At 47.7% G+C, this 24,858-nt stretch overlaps 1 long non-coding RNA gene across 1 annotated transcript in view; it reads left to right on the top strand.

The window, feature by feature from the left end:
* The window catches only part of LOC109548552 (uncharacterized), a 32,795-nt gene extending 8,968 nt beyond the window's left edge, over positions 1-23,827 (top strand). The window contains exons 3-5 of the long non-coding RNA XR_002174653.3: positions 5,895-6,087; positions 16,300-19,365; positions 23,324-23,827. This is a non-coding gene — a long non-coding RNA (uncharacterized lncRNA). The remainder of the gene's footprint in view (positions 1-5,894; positions 6,088-16,299; positions 19,366-23,323) is intronic.
* The last annotated feature ends 1,031 nt before the right edge of the window (positions 23,828-24,858 follow it).

Raw genomic sequence — 24,858 nt, 5'->3', positions numbered from 1 at the left:
TTGCAGAGTTGTATAGTTGCAATGGAGGCCATAATGTCCACAAGCCTAAAATATTTACAATCTGTTTTTTTCAGAAAAGTCTGTTAACTTTTCCTGGAAATTTTATAGGTTTGGGTTTTCCGTTTTGGTCTATGGTTCATTTTGAATTAATTCTTGTGTATGATGCGAGATAAGTTTCATTTTTTTGAAGTATAGAAGTTCATTTTTACACACACACAATTGTTTTAGCACTAATTGTCTATTTATTCTCCACTGAACTACCTTTTTATTTTTGTTCGAAATCAGCTGTATCAGCTGCCGTAAATGTGTGGGTCTATTTCTGGGTTCTCTATTCTGTTCCATTGATCTATTTGTTTACCTTGACATAATACCACCAATACCAATATCAATTACTGAAACTTTACAATAAGTTCTTGAAATTAGATCGTATTAGTCCTCCAAATTTGTTCTTTTCTTTCAAAGTTGTTGTGACTATCTTAGATCCTTTGCATTTCCATATGAATTCTAGAATCAGTTTGTCAGTTAAAAAAAAAAGCCTACTGAGATTTAATTTGCACTGTGTTGAGTCTATAGATCAACTTGAGGAGCATTGACATGTTAACAATATTGAGTCTTCCAACCGGCAGAATACTTTCTCCTTATTTAGGTTTTCATAAATTTATCTCGTGTTTTATAATTTTCAGTGCATAGGTTTTTCACATCTGTTAGATTCATTTCTCCATACTTCATATTGTAAGTGATATCTTTAAAATTTAGACTCTGATTGATCTTATATCCTGCAAACTTGTTAAATGTATTATTAATTCTGGTAGTTTTTTGTAGATCTCATTGGATTTTTACATAGACAATCATGTCATCTGTGAATAAAGACAGTTTTACTTCCTTCTTTCTAATCTGAATGCCTTTTATTTCTCTTTCTTGCCTTATTGCACTGGCTCTAAACTCTAGTACAATGTTCAATAGTCATGGTACAAGTGGCTGTCCTTGCCTTGTCCTCTGTCTTGTGGGAAAGTATTCCATATTTAAGACCATTAAGTCTGTGGGTTTTTCAGAGATGTTCTTTATCAAATTAAGGAAGTTCACTTCTATTTGTCGTTTGTTGAGAGATTTTTTTTTTTTTTTAAATCAGGAATAGAGGTTGGGTACTGCCAAATGCTTTTTGTGTGTCTGTTTAGATGATTGTATAGTTTGAATTTTTTATTGTTAATATGATGAATTACATTGATCAATTTCCAAATGTTAAACCCAGCTGGCACGCCTGGGATAAACCCACTCAGTCATGATGTATTATCATTTTTCCCTGTTGTTGGATTAGATTTGTTAAGAATTTTCGTGTTGTATATATGTCCATGCCTCTCTCTCGCCCTGTCACAGCTCACCCTTCCCCCTATACACGAACAAACGTAAGGTAGATAGCTAGTGGGAAGCAGCCGCATGGCACAGGGATATCGGCTCGGTGCTTTGTGACCGCCTGGAGGGGTGGGATAGGGAGGGTGGGAGGGAGAGAGATGCAAGAGGGAAGAGATATGGGAACATATGTATATGTATAACTGATTCACTTTGTTATAAAGCAGAAACTAACACACCATTGTAAAGCAATTATACCCCAATAAAGATGTTAAAAAAAAAAGAATTTTCGTGTTGATGTTCATGAGGGATATTGATATTGGTTTGTAGTTTTCTTTATTCAAAATGTCCTTGTCTGATTTTGGTACCAGGGTAATGCTGCTTCACAGAGTGATTTGGGAACTGTTCCGCCTTTTTCAATCTTCTGGAAGAGATTGTGTAGTATTGGCATTATTTACTCACTAAATATTTCATAGAAGTCATCAGTGACTGGGCCTGGAGTTTTCTTTGTGGAAAGGTTCTAAATTATCACTTCAATTTCTTTTAATACTTATAGGACTACTCAGGATATCTTCTTCTACAGTAAGCTTTGGTAGTTTGTCTGTCAATGAATTTATCCATTCTATCTAAGTCACTGAATTTATTAGCAAAAAGATGTTCATAATATTCCCTTATTATTCTTTTAATATCTGTAGGATCTGTAGTGATGTCACCCTCTCGTTCTGGCTACTGGTAATAGTGTCTTATCTCTTGTTGTCCTCATAAGTCTGGCAATAGGTTTATCAATTTTATTGATACAAAAGCTCAAAGAAACAGCTTTTGACCTCATGAATTTTCCCTATTATTTTTGTTCTATATTTTGTTAATTTCTCTTCTGATCCTTATGATTTCCTTTCTTCTTCTTACTTTGGGTTTAAGTTGCTCTTCTTTTACTAGTTTCTTAAGGTGGAGCCTAGGACAATTGGTTTGAGAACTTTCTTTTTTTCCAGTATAGTTGCTTAGTGCTGTAAATTTCCCTCTAAGTATTATTTTAGTCACAGATTGTGACACATTGTGCTATATAGGCCATAAACCACACACTCTGTTGTCATTATTTTTGTTTCAAGAGCCAATTATATTTTAAAGAGACTAAAATAATAAGGGAAAATATTATATATTTACTTGTGCAATTACCACATCTGATGGTAATGCTCTTCATTCCTTTGTGTAGATCCATGTTTCATCGAGTATCACTTTCCTTCTGTTTGAAGGACAGCCTTTAACATATTATATTTAGGATCTGCTAGAGGTGAATTCTTTTAGTTTTCATAGGCCTGAGAAGACTTTATATTGTTTTTATTCTCTTTTTTTTTTTTTTTTTTTTTTTGTGGTACGCGGGCCTCTCACTGCTGTGGCCTCTCCCGTTGAGGAGCACAGGCTCCGGACGCACAGGCTCCGGACGCACAGGCTCAGCGACCATGGCTCACGGACCCAGCCACTCCGCGGCATGTGGGATCTTCCTGGACCAGGACACGAACCCGCATCCCCTGCATCGCCAGGCGGATGCCCAACCACTGCGCCACCAGGGAAGCCCTATTTTGCTTTTATTCTTGAAAGACTTTTTTTTTCTGGATATGGGCTCCAGGTTGACAGTACATATTTTTTCTTATTCAGTACTTTAGAGATGTTGCTCCACTGCTTTCTCACTTGCATTGTTTTCTACAAGAAATCTACTGTAATCCTTATCTGTGTTCCTCTGTATGTAACATGTTCTTCTCCCCCCACCCTCATCCTTTCCAGCTACTTTTAAGATTTTATCTTTATTATTGATTTTGAGCAATTTACTTATAATATGCCTTAGTGTGGGTTTTCTTCATTTTTGTTGTGCTTGGGTTCATTGACACTCTTGTATTTGTAAGTGTATAGTTTTCATCAAACTTGGAAAGTTTTTGGTCATTATTTCTTCAGATATTTTTCTATTCCTCCCTGTTCACTATTTCAGGGACTCCAATTGCACATATATTAAGCATCTTGAAGTTGTCTCACAGCTCACCAAGGCTCTGTCTCTCTTTTAAATTATTATTTTTGTTTTTTTATTCTCTATGTTTCTTTTTGGATAGTTTCTACTGCTGTCTTCAAGTTAACTAATCTGTTCTTCTGCAATGTCTACCCTGCTGTTAATCTCATCCGTTGTGTTTTGCATCTTAGACATTGTAGTTTTCATCTGCAATAGCTTGGTTTAGGATTTTTTATATCCTAAACCAAATATCTTTAATATCCAAACCTATATTTATTGTATGTTCCATCTTTCCTCTAACTTTTTGAACAAATGGAGTAGAGTTATAATAACTGGTTTGGCATCTTTGTCTGCTGATTCTAACATCTGTGTCAATTCTGGATCAGCTTCAACTTACTGACTTTTCTCCTCATTATGGGCTGTATTTTCCTGCTTCTTGGCATGGCTGGTAATTTTTACATTGTTTTCTGTCTTTTCTTTTTTTAATTTTGAAAACAAGTTTTTTGAAATAGAGTTGATTTACAATGTTGTGTTAGTTTTAGGTGTATAGCAAAGTGATTCATATATATATATATGTGTATATATATATATATATATATTCTTTTTTAGATTCTTTTCCATTATAGGTAATTTTTTACTGAATGTCAGACATTGTGACTTTTACCGTGTGGGATGCTGTGTATGTTTGTACTTCTATAGCTATTCTTGAGCTATGTTCTGGCTTGTTTTTAACTCAGAAACAGTTTGATCCTTTCAAGTCTTACTTTGGTGATTTGCTAAGCACATTTGGACCAGTTCTCAATCTGGGACAAATTATTCTCCAAGACTTGCCTGAGTAGGCTGCCCAATGCCCTGTGAAATGTGAATTTTTCCAGCAGGCACTCTTCCCAAATCTGTGTGTGCTTGAAACACTGTTCCCTCTGGTCCTTTTGGGTGGTTCTCTCCCTGACTTTGGGCAATTTCCTCCCACGTATGGGCTGAACAATTCTGAGCTGAGTGCTCATGCTGGACCTCTCCATACCTCCAGAACTCTCTTTGTAGCTCTCTCCTCTACATTATTCTGCCCTGGGTACTCTAACTTCCTTGATTTCCCCAGAATCTCAGCTCAGTCTCCTCAGCTTGAGGATTTTACCAGACTCAGCTTGGACAATGTCTCCCTGACACATGGCCAGGAAACTCTCAAGGCATAAGCTGGAGCAATCATGGGCTCTCCTTGTGTGCTTTCATTTCTCAGTGATCACTGTCCTTTACTGCCTATTGTCCAGTCTCTTGAAAACCACTGTTTCCAATGTTTTGTCTTGTTTTTCAGTTGTTTTGGGTGGGAAGGTAAATCTGGTCCCTGTTATTCTTTCTTGGCTGGAAACCCATCAGGTACATTTTAAGCTTTGAGTCATCCATCCACACTTGGCTCCAGAGAATGGGCAAGTACCTTCTCTTCCTCCCACTTAGCAGTGATAGGAGCCTCAGCACAGCCCCCTCCAGAGCAACACTCCTCATGACTTCCCGTCATTACCCACCACCCTACCCTGTCAGGAAGGGGTGGAAGAATCCTTGCAACCCACTCTTAACATTTTTCTTTGAAAACCCGTTTCTTCATCTGGTTCCCCACTTTGGTGTATTATATTTATTTTATCTGGATATCTCAGTGAGGATTAAAGAAGGTGATATACATAGAGCCTGGTACATCACAGGTGCTCAGGGAGTATAGATTGCCCCTCATTTCTCTGATTCTGCCAGCCCACCACTCAAACAAGTAAGTCAAGCCTTGAGGGGATCGGGTGCTCAGAGCAGCACCTCTTTGCAGTACCAGGTAAAGCAAGAGTCCCTCCCCCCATTTAAGCCCCTGAATTAATCCCATCCACAGCTTTCAAACTTAATACCAAAGAGAAATGGACGGCATCCCGTTTTACCCCACAGACTGGATTCAAGCAAAATAAATTGGCACAGAACTAATCCCCACACACCAGGCCAGCCCTAGGGAAATTTGGAAAACAGGCAATTAAGCACAATGGAGCAGTTTGGCCTAGGAGGGAAATGACCTTGCCTACACATTACTCTCTGGTGATCAATAATTCACAGCACTGCCAGCCGAGTGTGCAGCCTCCACTCAGCCTCCCCTCTGACCAGACCTTGCGAGAGGGTCCTGAAGGTCCCATGCTCATCCCCATGTCCCACCCAGGCCTGGCGGTATCAGGGAAAAAGACTCCAAGTCTCCTGAGGGCAGGCTCCCAGGAGATCGGTGCAGCAGCCCAGAGCCAGACCCTCATTTGGGGACACACGTTCATCTTTCAAGGGGAGGCTCCAGGACCCAGCCTTCCACAGTGAGACGGGGTTCTTCTTTCCCACTGGCAGTTCCAAGCCACCCTCTCATGACACTTCCTCCGTGAAGCCTTCATTGATTACTTCAATGCTTGAAGTCATTGCTGAGTCCTTACAGCATTTATTCACCATCCATTAATTTAATTAGAAATTATTGATCACCATTAAGTATCAGGCCTGCAATGGACATTGGAGCAGAGACCAATGACTAACACACATTCCTGACTTCAAGGTCTCAAGTAAACTCGAGGGACAGATTCATGGGGAACCAGACGGACAGATGGACGAGAGCCATCCAGATGATCACAGACCACATTAGCGTTTAAACCTCAAAAATGAGGATCATACTCCTCGCTTCTCCTGAGCGTAACATTCCTGGACACGGAGCATGAGGGAATCTACACATCTCAGGCCACGAAGAGAAGGTAAGATTGGGGAACCACTCACATGGCATGTACTGTGCAAATGCTCTAAATGCATTATTTCACTCCACCTCCAAAACCTCAATGGGTAGGCACTATTCGTGTCTCCATTTCACAGATGGGAAAGTTGAGGCTTAAAGCAGTTGAGTAATCTCTGTCAGACCACTCACGAGCAGCAGATGGGAGGTGAAGCCCGGCAGCCTGGCTCTAGCACTGGGTTCCAACCTCTCCCCATGCTAAAAAACGGGCACCACCCCATCTAGAATTGCAGGCTTAGCCCCATCATTTCATACCCCCTGCTCTGCTTTACTTTTTATCTCTTTAGTAATTATCACTAACATAGCATATCTTAGTGTTTTTTTCCCCCACTTCTCCCATTTCAACCTTGGAGAATGTCAGCTCCACGGTTGCAGGGACTTTTGCTTGTGTGTTCAGTGCTGTGTTCCCACCCACCTACCATGCCCCATCACCCCCACCCCCACCCCCACCTCCAGTGCCTGGCAGGAAGTAGAAGCTTATGCAGTACTTGTTGGATGGATTAATGAACGAATGGTTGATTGGGGAAGCCTGTCAGCAACGCAGATGGCCAGCCCCTTTCCTTCCCTCCCACCACAGTGGCTCCCATAGGGAGTGGTGCAGGCTGCCCCACAAAGTTTTTGCCATGGGCCGATGGTGCCGGGCCGGCTCAGATGTCTCGGTGGGTCAAGCCAGGGGCCATGCTGGGTGGCAGGGCCATCCCAGGCATCCCTCAGGGAACCAGAGAGGCAAGTCCAATGGGGCTGTCAGAACCCAGGGGGCCTTGGAGAGCCAAGGCAGAGGCAACAGATTCATACAGGAGGGCAGCTGTGCCTGTCACGGAGCAGGGCTGGAGTTGGGGCATCTGTCACTGTGGCTGGGATCTACCTACTACCTTGCTGCAGAGCCTGAGAACTAGGGTCCTTGAGGGCCCAATGGTGCCAGGGATGATGGGAAGCGTTGGCCAGCACCCTCGGGTTGCAAGTGACAGAAAGGCGGTCCAAACTGGCTTAGCAAAAAGGGGACATGAATCCAAGCCTCAGAAAGCAGACCCAACCTGGGGACACATGGCCCCTGGGGCGTGAACTTCATCGGACCTCATCCGCCTCTCCTCTCTGTTTCTCCAAGGGGCTGGCCTCGTTCTCCGCCTGCTACAGGCGGACTTCTCTGGGTGTGGGGAGACCACGGCTAGCAGCAGCTCACATCTCACAGCATCTCTACTGGAGCAGGAAAACCGTCCCCACTCTCTGCACTCACAGACCCCAGCCTGGACACCTGCCCACTCCTGGACTAGTCCCTGAGGCCAGGGAGGTCCCATCTTTGGCCTGCCCAGGGTCATGGTGCTGAAGAATGAGACTGGTGCTGGGAAAGACACCACGACAGCCTCCGCCGTCCTCTGGTTCTAGCCGCAGCTGCGGTGGACCATTGGCCAGGCTCCGACTCGCCCGGCTGCCAGGTCCCCTCTAGCACTCTGGCGTCCTGCTGCGGTCTGCTCCCAGGCCTCACCGACACCCCTGGGTCTTGAGCCCATGCAACCTGGAGTGCGGGGAGTCAGTGCCACCTGGGCGCCCCTGACTTATTTGGAAGAAGAATCCCTGGAGAATTGCTGCTGCCCCTCTCCTTCAGGGATCAGTTCCAGAACCTTCCTTCCACGTCTCAGTGGACCGGAGCCCCCTTTCCCCACAGCAGGGAGCAAGCGATGAGCCCTGGGCTCCCCTCCCAGGTAGACTGCCTGCACCCACATGCTTTCCAGGCTCTGATTGCCAGGACCTCACGCTCAGCCCCGTCACCGAGAGGGCCCAGTGCATTTGGGAGACTGAAACATGGACACAAGGAGCAAGACGGCCCCCCGCGGCTGGGAGGCCTGTGTGCAGGGCACGGGCCTCGGGTCTGGGACTGGATTTCGGGGTCGGGATTCTGACCTGGGACCAGCATGAGAGGAGCACCGAGCGGTCGCTGAGGCTGGGGCGCTGCATGAGCCGCTCCCGCCCAGGGAGCCAGAGGGATGGCCACTCCCAGAACTGCAGGCTCTCACAGTTGTCCTTTCTGCCATATGATGAGCACCTACGGTGTGCCAGGCATGGCGCTAGGTGCTTTGCTGGCAATAGACCAGGTGGGTGTCACGGGAGCCTCTTTGCAGTTGAGGAAGTGGAGCGTCCACGCAGCCATGAGCTCCCCGGGCAGATTCAGGCTCTCCCTAGCCTCCTTCTCTTCCTCTGGTCCTCGTTCAAATATCCCCTTCTCAGACAGGCCTTCCTGGATGTGACGCCATTGCAAATGGCGGCTCCGTCACTCTCCGATTCCTTCCCTGCTCCATTTTTCTCACAGCACTTAGCATTATGTGATAATTTAGAAGAACATAGTTGACATAATATCATTTCCTTGTCTGATTATTCACTCTCCATCTGTGTCTCTAGAACATACACTTCACGAGCACAGGGCTTCCCAGCTAAAACAGTGCCAGGCCATAGTAAGCGTGCAATCGTTTCTGAGGGGGTGACTGAACGAATGAAGGAACGGGGGTAGAGTTCGTTCTTCTCCTACTTCCCCACAGTCACCAGCGTCCAGGTGCCAAGTCCTGCACATTTGCTGCAATCCCCCCTCCAAGCAGAGACTGAAGGGGGCTCTGAGTCAGAGAGGATGCAGCCAGAGGAACTGGAGCTGGCTGAGACCCCAGAAGGCACATCCTAGCTTCTTGGAGGCCGTGCTGTCCCGCCCTTCAGCCCAGCCGCCTCCAGGCCCCTGGGAAGTCCCTGTATTGGTGATAGGGGTGGGGTAGAGAGACGAGGGGGGCCTGCAGGGGTCTGTACAGGGTTAGGGCTCCCAGGGGCAGCTACCAGTGTACACAGTGAAGATGCATGTACGTATGTAAGTATGTATGTATGTACGTATGTACATATGTATGTATGTATGATGGGACAGAGCCCAGGTCTCCAGGACTGGGACCAGCACGTGCCATCTGAAAGATGGAATCCTGGAGCCACAGGACACACACGGGCCTGCAAAGAGCGTGTGAGTGTGGGAGAGACACAAACTGCAGCGTACGTTCCTCCCAGCTAACCGCCCTCTGCCCCATACATCACTCCTCTCTCTCTCTCTCTCTCTCACAGGCTGCTCTGCACTTGTCCATCCACCCTCTCTCCTGCTCCCTCTCTCCCTGTCCCGTTCCCTCCCATTCATTTGTTCAATAACCACGTGCTGAGTGAGCTCTGGGGACCAGGTGTAAATCAGCCTGGGGACAGGCCCTGAAGGGCCCATGGTCCAGAAGAGGAATCCGAAGCCCTAATATAAGTGTGGGGGCGGGGGGAGGTCCTGGGGCTGCAGGGACACCAAACACAAGGAGTACAGATGGGCTCAGCAAAAGCTTCAGAGGGAGCGGACATTTGAGCTGGGGCTTGAAGAATAAGTAGGAGTTTGTGGGAGGAAAAGGCAGGTAAGGAGCCAGCAGGTAAAGGCCCAAATTCAGTCTCCGCCACTCAGCAGCTTGGACCTCCTGCTGGCCCTTCCCCAGGGGCCTCAGCCTGCTTGTCCATGAACTAGGTAAGTGAGGCTCACCCCTCTCAGGTGCACAAACCCCCAGCACAGGACCTGGCACAGAATGGTCCAGTGAACTGCGGTTTCCCCTCCCCACCAAGTGCCCCCCTCTTCCTGCCACGAGGTCCTCCCAGTGGCCTGAGAACCCCACATGATCTGCTTCCCTCTCCCCACTCCTCCCACCTCACTCCACTCTAGACACACTGGCCTCCCTGCTGTTTCTCCAACCTGCCTCAGGGCCTTTGCACCTGCTGGATTATCCCTCCACCTGTATCTTTTATCTTTTATCTTTTATCTTCCTTTATCTCCAAGGCTTAGTCTCTCACTTCCTTTAAGACTTTGCTCAAATATTTTCTCAGTGAGGCCAACCAGGGTTCTCCTATTTATGACCGCAACCCCCCCACACAAGACACTCACCCCTACTCCTGGACCCCTTTACTTGGCTTTGCTTTTTTTACTTTGTAGCATAAAATACACTTTTCTTGTTAAGTGTGACTGTGATTTAGTATCTGTTCCCCCCAACCCCTCCTCCGAATGTCAGCTTCACCAGGTGGGGACTTCTGTCTCACTCACCCTGGAACCCCAGCAGGGTACACAGAAGTATCAGTGAGTGCTCAGAAAGTGAACAGAGCTGGTGAGAGGCTGGAGCCCTTTGTAACCTAAGTGAGGACGATGAATCCTGGCCATCAAGATGACACGCTTCACACACACTGCTAGTTTTGCACACGAGCAGTGCTGTGTTAGAAATCGGACACGTACTAAATCGATTTACTGCAAACTAAAAGATAAATTCACGCTGGTGTCTTTCTGAAGGAGAAGCCATGTCAGCAGCTGGCTCTCCACCCTCGCAGCTGAACGCGCCTGGGAAGGATTGCAGACATGGAGCGTTGGCTACCCTTGGCTTTGCTCTAATTGCTGCTCACCGCTCCTGTCCTCTGGGCTGCATTTACACTCTCCCCCAGCCCCCAGCCCGATTAATGGTTTTTTCTTTGGTCAGGAGCCGCAGCTTTAAAATCACACCCGCCTCAGTGTACTCTGTTACCTAGCAACAGCCATAAATCAACAGAACATGCTGGAATGTTCAAGCCAACCTCCCCGGCTGTTAGATGCTTCGGCTGTTTTTAAACCCAAACATGTTCATTTGCCCCCATGCTTCTTCTGCACCCACCTTTCCACCACTGGCTTCATAGAGCGCCCGGGTTTGTATATTTTTAAACTATCTTATGCCCTGTCTGATTTTGCAGCAGGAATCTTTTGTACTTTCTCCGAACTCTGGCCATTGCCCAGGAATGGGACCAGGCCTGTCTGTCCAGCCTGCATGCTTCCACTTCAGCCCTGCAGCCAGGGGACCTGGATCAACCCTGCAGAGTGTCTGGACACATGGGATCTCGGTCCTTATTGCAGGTCCCCAAATAGCCTGTCCACATGGTACCCTGGGTGGGTTGGTATGGATGTGAAGTCCCTCCCCTGGGTACCCTCACAATGACGTCTGTCCTGCATTCACTCATTCGTTCGTTCAATCATTCAGTCATTCAACAAACAGTTACAGAGCACCTCCTTCATGCTAGGCCTCTATAGGCAGAGAGGAATAAGGCCTGGTCCCTGCCTTCAAAGATCTCTCATTCCACTGGCGGGGAGCTGACCAGAACACAGCAATGCAGAAGCGACACAATCTCCCAGGCTGAGGCCATACTCAGTGCAGACACTCAGGCTACAAGAGGCAACAAGACAAACCCAATACCAAACTCTAGATGCTTGCACCACAGAGTGGCAAGCCACACCGTGCACAGACGTTCGCGGTGCACAGGGCGGGTTGGAGAAGGGCCACATGACTGGGCAGGCCAGACCAGCCTTCACGGAGTGGGGGCTGCCTGCACTGAGGCTGAAGGAGTGTGAAGGCATCAGCTGGGCTCTAGGCATGGGAAACAGGGGAGCACGGTGCACCCGGCCCCTCCCTAGCTGCCCGCCACCCAGTGTGGCTGGAGAATCAGGGTCTGACCCCGCAGTGCAGACTCCAGCAAAAGAGCTGTGCTGAGCTGCTGCCGCCAGGGTTTGAAGCCAGTGGGAGACAGGAGCAGAAAGTTTTGATCCGGAGGCCTCTCTCTGGCTGCTGGGAGCAGAGGCTGCTGTGGGGGTGAGGACGGAGGCAGGTTGCTGACCGGGATGTTGCAATTGCAGGGCCTGGGGTACTGGTGGCCTGGCTTGGTGACTCGTTGCCAGCAAGAGGAGGGGAGACACTGAAAGTCCCAGAAACGGGACTGGACTGGTGCAGGGGCAGAGGGGCTGGGGGGGGGGAGGAAGGGAGAACCCTGTGCCTGTGCGACGAGGGAAGCTGGGCACGAGGGAGCAAGTGCGGGAAGAGGCATAGAAGAGCCTGGCCCCGCCCACGAGCTCCCCACCGGCCGAGGGCCCTATCTCCAGCTGCCAGCCCGCCTGCCGAGTGGCCTCCACAACCAGGACGAGAGTCCTCTAGCCGAGGCCATGGTGTTGCTGAGCCAGCCAGCAGCTCTTTGGGTCCAGGTGTGAGAGCCTGGACCAGGCTACGGAGGGGCCGCCACACAGCCTGCCCCTCTGCCACTGGCACGGCCGCCTCACCAGAGCCCACCCTAGTGACAGCAGGTCGGTGTCAGCGAAGTGAAGGTCACACCAACCAGCAAGGAGGCTGGGCCCCGGGACATGGTGGCAGGGGCAGCCAAGGCCGTTGATGGGCTGGACGTGAGGTCCACTAACTGAGACCCAAGAGAAGGGACAGTGCCGGGCGTGGTGCTGGCACGTGGTGGAGGCCTAGGGCCTGGTGCAGAGAGATGACTGATCCCATGTGGGCTGAGTGACATTTCTGTCTGCCCCCCACGTCCTCCCAGTGAGGGGACAGGCTTGAGGTCCCATCTGGGCTCATCCCAGGCTCTGGCAGTGATTCAGAAGGAAAGCAATGCTGGGGGGAGGGGAGAGGGGTGAGGACACTTCCTCTGCCTGGAAAATAGAGATAGAGGTCCCCGAGCGTCGGGCTGCGGAGAACATCAGCTCCAAGAGAAGGGATCAAAGGCTTTGGAACAGCACCGCTGTCCAGGAGGGAGGAAGGCTCTAGGCTAGTTTTCCCAGCTCTCTCCTGATGGGTGTGGTGAAAATGAAGCAAGTCAGGGCTAGTGGGAGGCAAGGCGGGAGGGAGCAGAAAGTAGCAAGAACGACTCAGTGCAGGAGGGTTATACCAAAAGAATAACTACCTGGCTCGTCTTGCAAGGTGGTTCCAGAGGCTTGCAGGCAATGAGGCTTGATTTGAGCCTATGATCCAGCGGGAGTTACTCAGAGGAAAGAGGGAGAGGGGCGCCCCAGAGAAGTGAAACAGCATCAGTGCAAAGGCAGTATGACAAACAGTTGAGTGTGTTCGCTAATGCAGGAATAGAGTAGCTAGTTACTTATCTTTAGAAGAGGAATGGATTTAGGAGGAGGGGCACTTGCACGATCAGATAACAAGACATTATAAAGCTTATTATAAACCTTAAGGCAGTGTGATATTGGTGCAAGGGTAGACAATTAGAAACAGAATAGAATCCAGACAACACATGTAAGGAGACTAGATGTAATGTGGAGAGGATGTTATAAATCAGTGGGAAAGAGTAGGCCACTCACTAATGGTGCTGGAAGATTTGTTCTCCCTTTGGAAAAAAATAATTTAGATCCCTACCTCAAACCCTACAGAAAAATCAATTCTAAGCAAATTAAAGATTTAAATGTGAAAAACATTTTGCGCTCGAAACATTTTGCACTTTGATATTATAAAAGAGTATCCTTATGACCCTGGGGTAGGACGGAATTTCTTAAGTCAAAAGAGGAAGACATTCTGCTACACTAAATGGAGAACTTAAGACACCATACACAAAGACAAGACACATGCAGGGAGAAGGCATCTGCCACATATGCAATGAACACGGGATTAATACAGAAAATATACAAAGAACATGTCAACAAGAAGTGAAAGAAGGTGATAAAAATGTTTGCCCAAACCAGGAACAGGTGTCTCCTGGAGGAAGCCATGAGAAGTACCTGGAAACATATGAAAAGATCTCCAGGGAAAATTAAACTAAATTCATAGGCAAGACCATTAACACCCACCAGACTGGCAAAATGTAGAAGGTCTGTGAATATGGAGAGCTGGTGAGGTCTTTCATTGCTGGGGATAGTCAACCGGCACAGTAGATTCAGAACACTGTCAGTGTTCCATGAATAAAGCTGATGACGTGACACCCCAAACCCAGCAATCTCTCTCTAGTCGACACTCTAGAGAAACTCTTACAGCCCATATCCTGGGAGATACGTACAGTAACGGCCACAGGGCATCATCTTAAGAACAAAGCATGGGCAACAGCGCAACAGTCCACTCACAAGAGGATGGATAAAGTCTGGCACATTCATATAAGGGAATGGTGCACAGCAGTAAAAGTGAACGCAGAACGCTACACGTATCAACACATAACCTTGAGTGGAAAAGGCAACTCCTTGAAGGACACACACAGAATGTTCTGTTTACATAAGTTCAAAAGCCAGGCTCAGCTAAGCATAGGTGGTTTAGGGCTACAGCTCTGTGATGAAACTGTAAAGAAACAAGGTGATGATAGAGATACCATTCAAGAGTGATTACTTTTGTGGAGGGGGAGGAGGAGGGTTTGGGCAGGAAGGAGCACATAGAATAGTATGTTCTAGGCTCAGGGTAGGGGTCACAGTTGTTTTAATTTAATTTTATTATTATTATTATTTTTTAATTTATTTTATTTATTTATTTTTGGCTGTGTTGGGTCTTTGTTGCTGCACGCAGGCTTTCTGTAGTTGTGGCGAGCGGGGGCTACTCTTCGTTGTGGTGCATAGGCTTCTCATTGCGGTGGCTTCTCTTGTTGTGGAGCACGGGCTCTAGGCACACGGTCTTCACCAGTTGTGGCACGTGGCTCGGTAGTTGTGGTGCACGTGCTTAGTTGCTCCGCAGCATGTGGGATCTTCCCAGACCAGGGTTCGAAACTGTGTCCCCTGCACTGGCAGGCGGATTCCCAACCACTGTGCCACCAGGGAAACCCCACAGCTGTTTTTACTTATTGTTCTGCTTCATGATCTACACAGCATTATGGTATATCTATCTGTATGTATCAAATAATCCTTAATTTTAGAATATATAAAAATAGAAACTAAAAGTGCCAAGGATTTAAAACAGAAGTGAGGTGGGAATGATTCACTGGGTTTGCTGTGGAATATTAATGAGGGACAGCAGTTTGCCAAGGGGGCTGTGAGAGGTGACACCCTCAGTGTTCGTTCCAAGGCGTAGGAGCAGATGACTGTACAGAGCCTGGGAAACCAGGGCAGCAGAAGTCACCCAAGCAGATGGCTCATTCTCTTGTGCAAGAGACACCTGTGGAGCCCAAGATGCTCCCAGGCTGTGCGAGGGCCAGTGGGGGGGACACAGTGTGACTCCAACAGTTACCAACAAGGGAAAGGTCTCTTCCCTGAGCCTTGGTTACTTTTGTCATCTTTCCCCATCCTGAGAGGGACCTCATTATCTATCTTCACGAGGCTGGTATTGCAGCAGGTGCCCCTAAATCTAAACCAGAAATCAAGAGGGATTTGGTCTGGAAAGGAGATGGCTAGGGACCATCTCTGTCCTTTCTGATCTGAAGGGCTGCCTGAGCAGTGGGATGAGCAGAGTGGGGTGTGGTGGATTTCTGGGGAGAGGAAAAACGGGACAGAGCACTTCTTTCCATGTCAGAATGACACTCCTGCCTTCAGAGCTTCTCAGCACTGGAACCAGTGAGCCCTGGAGCATCCCCTGTCACACAGGCACAGGGTTCTCCCTTCCTTCCTCCCCAGCCCCTTGACCCCTTGGCCCCTACACCTGTCCAGTCCCTCTTCTGGGTCTCCCAGGGTTTCCCCTCTCCTCCCTGCAGGAGAAGGCGGCTTCACAGGGCAGATACCAAATGGCTCTGACAAGCTTAGAAGAACTAAACTGAGATTTTAGCTGCTCCGCTCTGCAAACACATTTACTGTTTGAATTCAGAAGCTAACTATCTATAAAACAAAAAGAGGCAACACTCTGAGGTGGAACATAATAGAATCCAGAGTGTCTACAACATTTTGCTCACAAAGTTCAGGGTACAAACCAAAATCACTTGACATGAGAAGAAACATAGGAATCAACTGGGACTGACCCCAAATGTTGGAATTTGCACCTGACAATTTTAAAAGAGCTGTTATCACTGTGCTCGAGGATGTAAAGGAAAATGAGTTCGTAGTGAATTAAAAGATAATCTCAGCAGAAAAATAGAAACTACTAAATGAACTAAATGGGAAATCTAGAGCTGAAAAATATTGCACCTGGAATAAAAAATTCACTAGATGTACTAAAAAGCAGTACAAATCTGAGAAGAAAAACTCAGTGAACTTCAAGAGAGATCGATAGAATTTACCCAATCTGAAGTACAGAGGAGGAAATTTAAAGTAATAAAAACCAAAGTCTCAAGAACAGGACAATTGACTGGACAGGGGAGCCAGAGATCTTTTTGAGGTGATGGGGTGTCCAATAGCTGATTTGGGTAAAGGTTACACATTTGTCAAAACTCATCAAATTATACTCTCAGGATACACTTTACTGCATGAAATTATACCTTAATAAAAAATTTTTTATTTCAGATGTTGACATGGATCTCTGTGTTATGACTTTGGCATTTAGGCAGAAGACAAGCTGCTGACACAAACCCCACCTGTAACACAGCTCCACCAATGTCCACACCAGATCCTGTTCCCATGAACTCAGAGCACAAGGCAGCTACTGAGGCAACCAGCACACAGGAATGATGAGGCCTTTGAGAAGTGACCTTTGAAGAGATGATTGAGGAGAAGGGGTCAATTGTGAAAGATCTGAGGAAAGAATTTTCAGACATGGAGACAGAAAAGGGAAGATCTTGGGTAAGTGTTCCAGTCAGCTGCTGCTGCATTACAAACTCTTCCTTAAATAGCAGTGTCTTTTCACCTTCCCTGGTTCTTAGACTGACTAGGCTTAGCCGAGCTGTTCCTCTTGACTTTCCTCATGAGGTTGCAGAGGGCTTGCTACCTTGCTGGACTCTCCCTTGGAAAGATAGCAGCCCAGTCTGCCTCCAGCTGTTCTAACCATCCTGGCTGGGGCATCTTGAATCCCAGTCAGCATCCACATGACTGCTGGAGGTCACTGAGCAACCCCAGGTTGACCAGCAGAAGAACCACCCAGCTGAGACCTGCCCAGATTACAGAATCATGAGCAAATAAATGGTTGCTGTTTTCAACCTCTAGATTCTGGGGTGGTTTGTTACACAGTGACATCTAACTGATACACTAAGTAAGGCCCATCTATCCACTCCCCATGTCCTATCCTAAACTGGTCCTGTTCAAGATCAGCCCTCATTCTCTGGGCAAATCTTGCTTAGAGCACAGTTTCCTCATCTATCACAAGGTAGGGTTGATCTTATTGCTGAAGTACCTTTCAGCTCTGAAAATTCGATAACACTGAAAGACCTGACTCAAAGTTAGAGTGAACGTCAGGGTGTGAAAACAACAACAATGTAGTGCTCAATTCTTAAGAAAGATAATCCAACCATTGTTTTAACCACAGTGTTGAAAACATCTCAAACTTTTCAGACAGGAAGCTAGGTGAAACTGGGTTTCCTGTGGTTGAGAAAAGACAATTACAAAGTTACAACACTCTAACTTTGAAAACAAAAGGCTCAAACAGGAGACTTTCTTGAGAGATGGTGACTTAGCCTGCATCTCTATTTTTCCCATAACAATCCAAAGACAGAGCTAGAGCAGTGTGTCAAGGATTTGTGAGCTGAAACACAAGAGATATTCAAGAGGGAAAGTTGAAATGGGAAATTTAGAAATCAGTAAGTGCAATGAAAAAAAACCAATTCAGACTGTGGCATAAGTAAATGGGAGATAAACCTTTACACTAGAGGAAATGGCACATTCAATAAATCTACCCAGAAATCCAACCACACAAATTCCAATTGCATTCAAGGGACCCACCTACCTCTGATCTGATGAAGCCACCCCTGCCAGGAGCTCACAGCCATCAGGTGGGAACAAGGCTACCCTGGACTCACTTTTCCACCTGCCCTTGAATCTGTCTCTGCTCCCTTCTATCTGTGTGAGCTGAGCAGTCCATTCCTCAGTTCCTCCTTTGGTTTCCACAGTGCCAACAGCGGTACCTTCCTTCTCTTTTCTTCTATTCCAACAACACACCTGAACGGTGTCTGGCCTGGGTAAGTGTTCACTCTCATCAGGGTCTTTAGCCTTCTTTCTTGCACCCCCATGTCTAACTGATCAGTTCTTGTTGACTCCGTTTCCCCAATGGATCTCAAATGCTTCTATTCCCCCACTTCCATGGTCATCACCACAGTCCAGACAACTACCGTCTCTTGCCTGGATGACCACAGGCTCCTTCAGACTGGTCTTCCCATCTTTAATCCTGCTTCCCTTCAATTCTGTCTCTACACAGCAGCATGGATGGCCTTTTAACACATAAGAAAGACCATGCCATTGACCTACTCAAAACCCTTCCCACTGCACACAGAATAAACCCAAACTCCAACCCTTACCCATGTGGCCTGGCCTTGCCGCTCATCCCAACCTTACTCCCAGCTCTCTCCCCTGCTCAGGACCCTGGAGACTCACTAGCCTCTTTCTCTTCCGAACATGGCTGGATTGTGGCTGGTGTGGGTTTTTGGCATTTGCTGTTCCCTCTCCCTGGAATTCTGCCAACAGATCAACCCCTTCTTGTATTTTCAGTCTCAATTCAAATGTCACCTACCCAGGTATTCCCTGACCAGCCAGTCTCAAGTAGCCCTGCCTCGCCACCTTTGTCGCATCACCCTGCTTTAACTGAATCACAGCACTTGTATCTCTCTGAAATTGTCTTTGTTCATTTAGTTGTTTACTTCTTCATCGTCTATGTCTTTGCCTCACTCAGATGTACACACCCATGCCTGCTTGAAGGCATGCACATACACATACATGCACACACATGCATCTGCCCTTACACACACACATACACACGCACCGTGGAATGTAAACCTCCTGCCTCTGTCTTCTTAGTTCTGTACCTCTCAGCCCCTGGATTGGTGCCTGATACTAGGAGACCCTCTCAGAAAATATTTGCTGAATGAATGAATGAGACTAAGCATCTGATTTGATTTTCAGCTCTTTCACTCACTAGCTGGGTATTTGAGAAAATCCCTGAGTTTATCCTAACATTAGTTTCCTCATCTATTAAAAATTGAGATAATAATTGTGTCTGTTTTAGGGGGTGTGTTGAGATCTACCTGAAAAAAACATGTTAAATACTGAGGCAAGTGCCTGACATGGAGTAAGCGCCCAATATTAGTTGTTCTGGTGGTGATGGTAATAGTGATAATGGTGGTGGTGACAGTGATGATGGTGTTGATTATGGTGGTGACAGTGGTAATGGTGGTGGTGATAATGATAGTGATGACGGTGATAATGGTAATGATGGTGGTGTGGTGATGGTGATGGAGGTGATGATGGTGATGTTGCTAATGATGGGGATGCTGCTGCTGAGGATGGTGATGATGGTGACAGTGTGGTGCTGATGGTGATGGTGATGACTAATGAAGAAAACGTTCAGGATGACGCATCACCTGGGCCCAGCATCCCGTACGATGATGGAATGTATATAAAAGTGCCCAGCATGGTGCTTGACGAATGGTAAGTGCCTAAGAACTGTAGATTTCAGTTCAAAACAAATGTATCATCTTATGATAAAATTCAGTGAAATCAGATGCAATATAACCATGGTTATAAAATTCTGATCTAACAGCATTAGCTGGTCATATCAGGATTATGGAAAGGACTTCACTGCACTTTATTGCATCTTGGGGAATTTTTAAAATAATATAATTAAATTTGCTCTCAATGTGAGGGTTTTAAAAAGATTTGCTGCAGCTAATATAATTTGATTACATCTTAGGGCTTGAAAAATCTTCCAGAGGAGAACACCTGATTCAGTCACTCACTTACCCACTAACTCATTCATTCATTCACAAACATTTAATAAACTTCCACTCAAAAATATGCTCAATTTCGAGGACCTCAGATATTAATGAATTGATTGTGTTACTGGAGGCCTTGTTTTTCAATTCAATGGGACGAACAGGCACTGGATTGGGGTGGGGTCTGTCCGAAGGGTTTTTGCCTTCCAGGAGCTGTGGAGCAGCAGGTAGAGGGGAGGCTGTGTCAGCCCAGAGGAGCCCTCCCGGGCTGGGAAGGAGGGGGAGGGGTGAGCAAATGAATGCCTTCCTAGGAAATGGGAGGCTCCACAGGAACTTGGAGGGAGGGGCTTTGGTAACCAGGCTGCGCAGACTGATGCCTGTTTGTGCGGCTCTGAGCCACTAGGTGGCGGGCTAGAGTGAGGCAGGTGCGCATGAGGGGACAGGTGCACTGTGTGACAAGCCTGGGCTAGTTCATGAAGGGCATCCCAACCGAGCCAAGGAGCTTCAGCTTTCTTCTCTGGGTGATGCAGACTCAGGGAAAGGTTGCACCCAGGAGAAGCCCCTGGCGGGGTGGGAAGGGTGCACCTAGAGGCGGGAGGCTGGGGAAGTGTCCCTGCAAGCCCCCATCTCCTCCCCGCTTGCTCGGTTTTGTGCATCGGGGAGCACCCGCCCTGCAGACACCACCTATTCTCTCCCCGAATGAATCACCTACAGTTCAAAATAGGCAAATATTTTGCAAATCTCTGGTGAAAATAAATTAAATCAACACTAATTTTGAGGCATTCTAAAAGTGTTCAAATGGGGTGTATAAATCGGGCCTCCTATATTTAGGAAGCTGAAGAATACAAAAGCAGAGCCATGTTAATGAGCAGTGAATTCACTTTATGTAGGGAAAGAATAACTTACCTCCCTTTGACATTTTTTTCTTTTTAGAAAGTACAAAACCTGGTATAATTGAGTTATTCTTTCCCCATGTATCTAAATTGCAGGTGAAAATATGGTGCAATTAAGCTTTTCAATTTTGTGAGCCTATGATATTAACAGAAATTTAATTTCATCTATTGAATGAACCGCTCCACTGGGGGTTTGTTATTTTATTCATTTCAATTCAAGAAACGTTTGTTGAAGATCAGGTAGAATCAGGTACTCTCCAGGTGTTTGCACATCTGTCCCACTTAGTCCTCACATCTCTCAAGGCAGTGCCATTGTGGCCACTTTTCTGGAAGAGGCGGGTTGAGGTGTTGCCTGGTGGGCCCAAGTTCTTAGCGCTGGTAAGTGACAGAGCTGAGCACTTAATCCGCTACTGGCTGACTCCAGAGCCCTTGATTTTTCTAGAACTGCACCTCCTTGCCCTGCATACACAGAGATGTAAGGCACAGAGGGGAGAATGTTCATGTCATCTGAACTATTAAATTGGGGAAGTTCAGATACCTGAGTTCTAGAATATGCTGGAAGAACGTGGGGTAGAGGTTAGAAGAGGATGACCACAGTCAGCCTGTGGCAAAGCTTGGGGTATATATTCATTTCCTGGGGCTGCTATAACAAAGTACAACAAACTGGGTGGCTTAAAACAAGAGAAATATGTCCTCTCTTAGTTCTAGAGGCCAGAAGTGTGAAATCAAGGTGCTCGCAGGGCTACACTCTCTCTGGAGGCCCAGGGAAGGTCTCTTCCAGGCCTCCCTCTAGCTCTGGTGCTGATTAGCAATCCTTGGCATTCCTTGGTTCTTAAATTCATCACTATAATCTCTGCTTCCTTCATCACATGGCATTTTCTTTGTGTATCTCTGTGCCTCTTCTTCTTCTTTTTTTTTTAAATTTATTTTATTTATTTATTTATTTGGGCTGTATTGGGTCTTTGTTGCTGTACGCTGGCTTTCTCTAGTTGCAGTGAGCAGGGGCTATTCTTCATTGCAGTGCACAGGCTTCTCACTGCGGTGGCTTCTCTTGTTGCAGAGCACGGGCTCTAGGCGCGCGGGCTTCAGGGGTTGTGGCTCACAGGTTCTAGAGCGCAGGCTCAGTAGTTGTGGTGCACGGGCTTAGTTGCTCCACGGCATGTGGGATCTTCCTGGACCGGGGCTCAAACCCGTGTCCCCTGCATTGGCAGGCGGATTCTTAACCACTGTGCCACCAGGGAAGCCCTCTGTGCCTCTTCTTATAAGGACACCCATCATGTCACATTAGGGCCCACCCTAATCTAACATGACCTTTTCTTAATTTGTTTGCATTGGCAAAGACCCTATTTCCAAATTAGGTCATATTCACAGATACCAGGGGTTAGGACCTTCACATATCTTTTGGGGGGGACATAATTCAATCTACAACAGGATGCTAATAGAGATGAGGGCTGGTCAGGGAAGGCCTCTTGGAGGAAGTGACATTTTTAAAGATAGCATCAAATCAGCCCTTATTCAGTGTATCTCAACCAGCAAACCAGAGGCTCTGGCAGCCTGAGGTGGGAAAGGAAATCCTTCTCTTGTTTGAAAACCAAGGACTGTCATAGAATCCCAGAACCTTCTCAGCACAGCTGGGGAAAAGCAGTGAACACGTATGGGGTAGTCAGCATCTATTGAGCACCTACTGTATACCGTGCCATCAGCAGGGAGGCAGTATTGCAGTGCTGACCAGCCAGGGCTCTGGACTTAGAGCAGCTTACAAGACCCTAGCAAGTGGCTTGTCACTCCGTGTCTTGGTTTTCTTCCTGCATAAAATGAGAACAGCAGTAGTACTCTCCTCAAAGCATTGTCCTGTGCATCGATGAATGAGTACCCTATAGTGCTCACAGGAGCACACGGCATGGAGCAAACACACGGGAAAGTTCATCTCTCATCAAATCCTCAGCTCTTTGCCTGCTATACAGCAGGCACTCAATAAACATCATTCCTTCAGCAAACATTTGTCCAGCTCCCACTCTGTGCCCTACCTGCGTTAGGCATTTGTGTCAGTTTGCAAGGCTGCCGTAACGGAGCACTGCCACAAAATTCTGGAGGCTAGAAGTCTGAAGTAGAGGTGTCGGAGGATCCTTCGTGGCCTTCCCCTAGGCCACCCTTGGCTTCCTCGACTTGTAGCTGCAGCACTGCCATCGCTGTCTCTGTTGTCACATGGCCGTCTGCACGTGTGTCTGTTCTTACCAGGACGCCAGTCATATTGGATTGGGGCTCACCCTACTCCAGTATGACTGCATCTTAACTAATTATATCTGCAAGGACCCTATGTCAAAATGAGGTCATGGGGCTTCCCTGGTGGTGCAATGGTTAAGAATCCACCTGCCAACGCAGGGGACACGGGTTCAAGCCCTGGTCCGGGAAGATCCCACATGCCGCGGAGCAACTAAGCCCGTTTGCCATAACTACTGAGCCTGCGCTCTAGAACCCGCGAGCCACAACTACGGAGCCCGCGTACCACAACTGCTGAAACCTGGGTGCCTAGAGCCCGTGCTCTGCAACAAGAGAAGCTACTGCAATGAGAAGCCCGCGCACCACAACGAAGAGGAGCCCCCGCTTGCCGCAACTAGGGAAAGCCCGCGCGCAGCAAGGAAGACCGAACACAGCCAATAAAGAAATAAATAAATAAAAATGAGGTCACATTCCAAGACACCGGGGGTTAGGACTTCAATATATATTTTGAGGGGACTCCATTCAACTCATATCAGCATTGGTAATTTCTTTTTCTGGCAGGCCTCCTTAGGACACACTTCTGCGCGCTCCCAGCTGCCCACAAACTCCAGTGCATCCCCAGAACCCTGACCCAGGCAACTCCAGGGGCCCCAGGACCACCCTACCTGTACAACCTGCAAAGAGGATCGTGACGAGGACTTCTCGTCCCGACAACAGAGCTACTGCAAATTCTCATCCATTGCCCCGTCTCACTCTCAGTACCATCCTGCGAGGTGGAAGTCAGCATCCCTATTTGCAGATAAGCCAGCTGCATCTCAGAGAGGGGCTAGGTATCCTCTTCACCCCACGCCCACGGGACCCAGCATAATGCCCAGCCTCCCGATCTTGGGCCATCTGTCCATCTGTCCACCCTTCTGCCCTAGGTGTGGTCAGCACCTCAAAGCTTTAGGGTCTGGGACTCCCCACCACCAGGCCCCAGGGGCACGTGTTGTCCATCACTGTTTTCATCAGATTCTGGAAGGATTAGAACAGCTAGGACCCTGCACTGAATTTTCCATTAAAAAATGTACTCAATTTCCTGGCTGGCCCTTCATTCTAAGATTATGCAATTTCTTCTTTTTTTGGCATTAACAGAGTGTTTCTTTTATGACACGATGGCGATAATAAGTGATCCTGTTTGTACAAGTCCTTACTTGACAAAAGGAACAGCTGGCGACATGGCTGGCCCTTGAGTTTCCGTGGAAGATGTCTCTGGTTCATGAGATCCTGCCCCAGCTGGCCCCGGACTCCTTTCCACTGTACAATCACCCAACAGTCGCGGTGCGCAGTGCAAAGGCAGGGCGCTACCTATCTCGCCATCCCAGAAGTGTCAGGAACTCAGAAGGAGTCAGGAGCTATTTATAGATAAGCACGGTTTTCTTTAAAAAGCTCTGCCGCAGCTGGCCCCTCCACAGTTCCCCACACTCCCAGAAAACGACCTGGTGGGCCTTCCTTCCCCAGGACCTGGTGGCCAGAAAGAGAGCACGATGTGGATACCCACCCTCCTCCCCAGCGAGGCCACCAGGTGGCTCACCTGGCAGAAGGTGGGCAGACCCTCTGGGTCGGGGGTGGGATTGGCCCTCCCTGATGACGCCCACCCCCAGGGACTGCTGTCGGGCACCTGCCCTGTGTGACAGGCTCCATGCCGCAAACACAGCTCACCTGATCTCCACGCAGCAGGGTACCCTAGAAGCAGCCCACGTCATGTCGTCCAAAGCCAGGCTAGGCCACTTGGCAGCTGGGTGAGCCCGGGCAACTTACTTAACCTCTCTGAACCTTGCCGTCTCTTCCGTGAAATGGTAACGAGAGCAACTACTTCCCAGGGATCATATGAAGAGTACATGTGACACCGGAAAACATTAGCACATAGAAAGCCCTGCTTATGTGTTAGGCACTGCTATTACGACCAGTCTCAGTACATATCATCCCCATTTTGCAGATGAGGAAACAGGTTCTGCATCACTAGGAAGTAGGAGAGAGAAGGTGTTACCTCGCAGGCTACCTGGGAAGTCCTCCTACAGAGACGCATCCCTCCCTATCCTCCTTTCCTTCGTTCA

This window comes from Tursiops truncatus, chromosome 5 (genome assembly GCF_011762595.2).
Source record: "Tursiops truncatus isolate mTurTru1 chromosome 5, mTurTru1.mat.Y, whole genome shotgun sequence".
Taxonomy (NCBI): domain Eukaryota; kingdom Metazoa; phylum Chordata; class Mammalia; order Artiodactyla; family Delphinidae; genus Tursiops; species Tursiops truncatus.
Note: the sequence above shows the minus strand (reverse complement) of the source record. Positions and strands in the feature narration are given on the sequence as shown.